The sequence below is a fragment of the Pomacea canaliculata genome, linkage group LG7 (genome assembly GCF_003073045.1).
Source record: "Pomacea canaliculata isolate SZHN2017 linkage group LG7, ASM307304v1, whole genome shotgun sequence".
NCBI classification, from domain to species: Eukaryota; Metazoa; Mollusca; class Gastropoda; order Architaenioglossa; family Ampullariidae; genus Pomacea; species Pomacea canaliculata.
In genome coordinates, this window is record NC_037596.1 from 3,528,165 (window position 1) to 3,534,416 (window position 6,252).

The following is a 6,252-nucleotide window of genomic DNA, read 5'->3' on the forward strand; positions in this document are numbered from 1 at the left end:
AAAGTTAGCACAGGGAGTTCCATCCATAAACATCATATTTTTTATATTTCTCGACAGAATTAAAGTCATTATGGAAACAAATATCCTCTTACAATTTTCTATTAAACGAAATGACAGTCCCAAACAAGGTAATCTGTTTTTTGACATTTCTTCCGTTAAAACATTTTTTGCGAAAATGTCCATTAAGCTTATTACCCTCTGGGACAGGTGTTAGTATAATTAAATTAAGGCAAATGGAATATTATTTAACATTTCATTTGAAAAGAATGTGATTCTCATACATTTTAGGCTGCTTTTCAATCACATGTTGTCGTGGTGACCACATGGTATCGAGTTGTCATGGGAGATAATGATTTTAATTTTAATAATTTTGATTTGTGAATATTGTAAATATTGTTTCTGTACACATAATGATGACAGCAATTTGCTTACAATGTGTGCTAGGAATAGCTAGGCAGGGATTATCGCCCTTACCCGTGCTTGAGCGAGTGAAGGAGTGGGTTGCTGCTTCGTGGTCTGACGTCATTATCTGACATCATAGTCTGACGCAATTTTGGATTTTATTTTACGTTTGGAAATAAAAGATAAAGGAAGTGAGCAGACGACAGTGGACTTCACTGACTGGCTAAGTGAACGGAGAGTTAGTCCGTCGACGTCCTGAAGTGTTGTCAGTGTGTGACGTGGTCGTGACAGTTTGTAATGATCCTTTTTACAGATGCCACACAGATAACGTCTTTATTTCGTAAATAACACTACGAAGTAAAGTCAATAAGAAATCACAAAAGCTAAATTCAAAAATGAAAAGTGGTCTTCATTTCAGAAAATCAATTTCTCCTCATGACATTGTAAATTAACAGATGGTCATAATATATAGCAGATGCTGCTGATGGAATATAAGTGAATGTATTATTTTATTAAATCTGTGTTGACATCGATCAGAAACCTCCATTTCACACGTTTAAAGTAATTATCAGGAGGTCAAAGAGAAATTCTACCTAAAGCAAATTTTAAAACGGATTGTTCTATAAATGTGTTTGTCTCTAGCAGTCGAATGAAACTCAATGTGTCATTAACTTTTACTTTCTGCCTTCTGTTTAATCAAACATTATCACACGATATGTGAGCTTAATATTGTCGATAAATTTTAATGCTTTTTATTGAATTCAACATCTTTTATTTCGCAAAAGGAATGTGATTTGGCCACTTGATACTTTCCTGTAATTGCGCCAGATTTTTGAAGAAAATTGTCATAAGCTTGAGTCAGACAATGCAAATGAATTAAAGAGAATCCCTCTCTCTCTCTTTCTAGTTGATGGTGTAGAACGAGTTTCTTCACAAATGCCTATTGCACACTTGCCTACACGTTTGTTATTTTCCTTTCATACTAGGTTTTAAATATTAGACTTGTGAAAAGTTTTAAAGCTGTGTTTATAAGCTTTGTTTTTATCTATCCGAAAGATGCACTACTTAATTCTTTTAAAATATTATTTCTTTTTATACTGTTTTTGAGCCTGTTTGCTTCCACCTTCTTATGAGAGACCAGAGTTATCTGTTTTTTTATTTAGAATATTTGAAAAGTTAGGATCAGATGCTTTTAGAAACACCCACACACATGACTCACACCTATTTTACTTTCCATGGACATTGGTTGATACAATAAGCAAAGCAAAGATAGAATGATTAACTTTCAGTTTACTGGTCAATCATAAGTAGAACAATCATTATAGTTTCAGAATTTTGGGGTACAATCCTCTCGGCTTTTATCCGTTCACGTGACAGCTTGTAACCCTGAAACACTTTGAAGTCCTCGTCAATTCGAGAGAACTGCAACAACAAAAATAAAAATCAAAAAATCAAAAATAAAATGCTGTAACATACTTTCGAGTTGTTATTGACAATAACTAGACACACGCACAGTGCAAGCATTTAACTTTTTCAACAAAATATACACAACACATTTTGATAACTTAGCTTAAACTTGTTAGTCTGATACAATGACTACAAGATTAGGAAATGTTTTCTCCTTGTCAACTAATTTTGATTAATCAATCAGAAGTTTTAGACAATGAATGATTGTTCATTTCTTTAGGGTATAAGAGAGAGCTCGTATATGTTTTTAAACTTCCTAAAAAAGACCTACAGTACCATATTATTTAGTATCAATAACTTTTAAAAAGGCAACCTTTTACATTGATGTGTAGCTATACGTATCATTTGTAATACTACATATACACTTTTGTACATACATCGTGTACTTATGCATCGTGAATTTTTACAGTTGATTCTCTTTCTTTAAAATATATCACATCGGCTTTATAGGAACCAGCGATAATGGTTGATGAAAATAGACAAGACAAAAGTAAATGTGGATTAATTTTCAGCTTACTGATTGATAATCTCCTTTAACGTTCAAATGCAGGCTTTAGACAATTCTGAACACCTCCAGGCCCTGTCGAGCAGAGGTCCCCTTTGTCCTTGCATGTATTATAGTCACCAGGAACCTTCACGCAGACCGAATTACTGCAACACGGCATGACGAAAGTGCCACACCTTCTATCGTTTGGAGTGCACTAGAACAAAAACAAACATACAACAATTACAACATAACTAAACAAGTACAGTCACAATACATTTTATGTAGTGTTTGGTTAAGTGCTATAAGTAAATTAATAATTATCACTCCACTGTAGACCAGTGTAACTGTTAAGAGATGTTAGTGCAAGTGCTGGTGGGTGAAGACAACAAACGCAAATACTTCAGACAGTGTCACAGTAAATAAAAGCTTATCTAACAACCTTGTGATCAAGTACAGGCCGACATTAAGGTTGTGTACTCTCTTCTGTCCTGTGCTGTCTGTACCCATGACAGTGTCCTCTATCAAAATTCATTCATAAAATGAAGTATAGCATCGTCATTATGGTATAGAAATCTCATGAAGAACAACGATGAGTTTGCGTATCACCAAGAGGTGGATCACTTGTTGGCATGGTGACGTACCAACCGTCGACATCTAAGCATCTCTAAGAAAATGCGATGGTGCTGGACTATGCCGGGGAAAAACCTCTAAACGTGGAGACAACAGAGCAGTTTCTTTTGTTCAACGGCTTAGTTTTGCTGCTAAACTTTTGCAGTCAGGTATAGACACATCAAAGGTAGAAAATTACTAAGACATGTTTTTCTTGCAACGTCCATTGCGAAAAAACCCCCTTTTTTTCACGTAGAAATCAAAGGTAGGTTTAAACAAAACAAAACAAAACTAAGCCGGTCTTTTATGAAAAAGAAATGAAAATATGAAATTCAAATTAAACATTAAAGCACAGAATGAATCTTTGTCAGTGATGGTGTGTGAGTGTGTGAATGAGTGAATGTGTTTGTATGTGTGGTTTCAAGTTACACAGCTTGTAGAAAAAGCAAGTCGCAAACTGATCAAAGGTCTATATTATGTATAGTAAGTAATCTGCTTCTAAACGTTTCATGCTAGTTATTTTGAAGCATTCACATTGTGTATGATTCTTCGAAGCAGCTGAACTTATCATTTATCACTATTTTCACAAAATGTTTCAAACATAAGAGTTTGCTACGTACCCCGTCAACAACTGCTGCTTGCAGCCACACCAAAGCCATGATGATTATTACAGTTGTTCTTAGTTTCATGGCCATCACAACAGATAATGTCTTCTTTTGGAGAAGGACTGAAGATATTAATCTAAGAGAAAACAAACAAGATGAAACAAAACGAGATTGAAGTTTTGGAGATATAGCTTGGAATGATGTTTTTTGTTTTATTTTTGTGCCGGCTGCTTTGTGTGATTTAGAGCAAACCATTTATATAACTTTTTAATGTAATATATACACTGACTTTGTATGTCAACAACACTAGACCCAGTCTGAAATGGGGAGACATTTCACAGGACGATAAGTCAAATGATACAACATCTGAATTTGGGTAAACTCTTTAAGATGCAAACAAATACCAGTTGCCATATGGTAGACATTTCACTAGCAGATCATAACAACAGGTAAAGGAGTGCCTTGCTATAACAAGCTATTCTTGAATGTTACTTTGGTAATTCAATATACTGATGTTAAAGCTATTTAAATATGACAGTTATCATCCAGATACAAAAATAAATATATTTGCAGAAGTCTAATAAAATTTTATATCTGTGCTTAATTTACAGCTTTTATTAGTTGTCTCATGCAAAGGCAGACAACAACAATGAGAAAATGCAGATAACTGATGACACGACGAGTTAAGATGAACGATTCACTAATCAGATTCACGAATGTATTCCACACTACCTTGATGTATCGTAGGTGTTGACGTGTTGTTATGAAAACAGACATTTCTAGTGCTCGTTATATACATGAAAACAGAGAGAAAGTGAGCAAGAGAGAGAGAGAGAAGGATACTCATTTTATTTTATTACTTTGCTTTCATACACAGGCATTTTAATATTTTGAACAAACATTGGATGCATTGGAAGCAAACACAGCGAGGCCAATCCATAAATATCATGAAATTTTATACTTAAATAAAATTGAAAATTTCTCGACAACTTGGAAACTCATTATGGAAACATATATCCTTTTACAATTTTCTGTTAACCGTAATTGCAGTCTCTAACAAAGCAGCCAGGTTTTTATTTCATTTCTTTGCTAGAGCTTTTTTGTGCAAATGTCCTTAAAGCTTATTACCCTCTGTATCTTAAATTCTCCTGACTGATAAGATTCAATTTATACTGTAGTACCGGCACCCTATCGCTAACACCCTAGCGCCAAATCAGTCCGTTCCTCTTTTGTCGGTCCAGGGTAGAGGACGGAAGTTCACTAGGAGAATTTTCCTGTCTACGAAAATTCTTGCTCTCGTTAGTCGGGTGCGTCGCCTAGTTCTTACGTGCCTCGCGTTGTGTGTTCTTTTTTTTTCCCTTCTAAACCTATTTCTGCACGCACCCGAGCTACAGCCGACCTAGGAGCCCACAAAAGACCCTGCTTTACTTACTGACTACACGTAAAGTGTCTTTTCAGTCGGTGCGTCAGTCTCGCCGGACCTTCTCGTGTCTTCTCTTCTGCTGTGTCACGACTACCTACACAGGGACAGTACACACCGACCTCACTCGCGTTCACACGACACACTAGCACTCGCTGACACTAACATGCTCACACGAATGCTACAGTTTAAGACATGGATTTATTTACAGAATATACACATCTACCAACAAAACAACTAGCAGACTTATACTAGCCTACCTACCTATTGAGAACCTAACACCTAGTTCAATACCCAACGGAGGAGAAAAAGGAAAGAGACTGAGCGTCGCGAGCCGCAGGGCAGCTTGGGTACTACGTCACCCGCTGTTGCTGCCCTGTCTCGCGCTGCGCGCCGCTCGCGCGACAACGCGTGGGGTGGAAGGGGATGTGGGGTGGAGTGACTAGGCCTAAACAGCGCCATCGCTACACTACAAATATAATTGTATATGAAAACAATGTGTGTTTGCGTGCGCGCACGAGTGTGTGTGCGTTTGTGTTTGTGTGTACGTGTGTGTAAAGTGACCTCCACATTCTGTTTTATTGTGTAGATGATGAAATATCGATAATAGTCTTTTACATGAGAAGATGATTTCAAGAAGGTCAGTCCACCGCAGACATCTGGGAAGACGAGAAGTTTAACTGTCTGTACCGTCATGTACCCGTTTGTGTCTTCTCCAGTCCTGGTGTCGCCTTTAATCAGAATAACCATTATGATTAAATTAATAGAAATATGAATATGAAAAAGATGTGTGTGTGTGATCGCGCGAGTTTTTCTGTGTGCTTGCGTGCGTCCGTGTGTGTGTGTGTGTGTGTGTGTGTGTGTGTGTGTGTGTGTGTGTGTGTGTGTGTGTGTGTGTGTGTGTGTGTGTGTGTGTGTGTGTGTGTGTGTGTGTGTGTGTGTTCGATGGAAAAGTACGAGTTAATCATTCACCCAGCGGCGAAAAATCATTTCACTTCAGTCATGACCAAGGTGCGACTAGACTATGTTCTCCCCAATTCTACTCTAGGTAATAAAGAACTTGTATCGCATAATCATTAAGCGTATTACAACGGTTGGTTTATGGCACGTGGGTTAGTACACACATGTGTACGTGAGTGAGTGTGTGTGTGAGAGAGAAGGTGAAAGAGAGAGAATTCATGTATGAGAGAGCAGAAGTGATCGTTTCTCTGTAATTATGTTTTATTTACGGACTAAACTTTAATGTTCTTAAGAGCCTGCAG

The 6,252-nt window shown here is 37.0% G+C and overlaps 1 long non-coding RNA gene across 1 annotated transcript; it reads right to left on the bottom strand.

Moving 5' to 3' along the window:
- Positions 1 to 1,685: 1,685 nt before the first annotated feature.
- LOC112567830 lies at positions 1,686 to 3,639 on the bottom strand. The gene is made up of 3 exons (XR_003099907.1): positions 3,586 to 3,639; positions 2,387 to 2,570; positions 1,686 to 1,824 (listed from the first exon to the last, which is right to left on the bottom strand). It is a non-coding gene; the product is annotated as an uncharacterized LOC112567830 (long non-coding RNA).
- Positions 3,640 to 6,252: the final 2,613 nt, after the last annotated feature.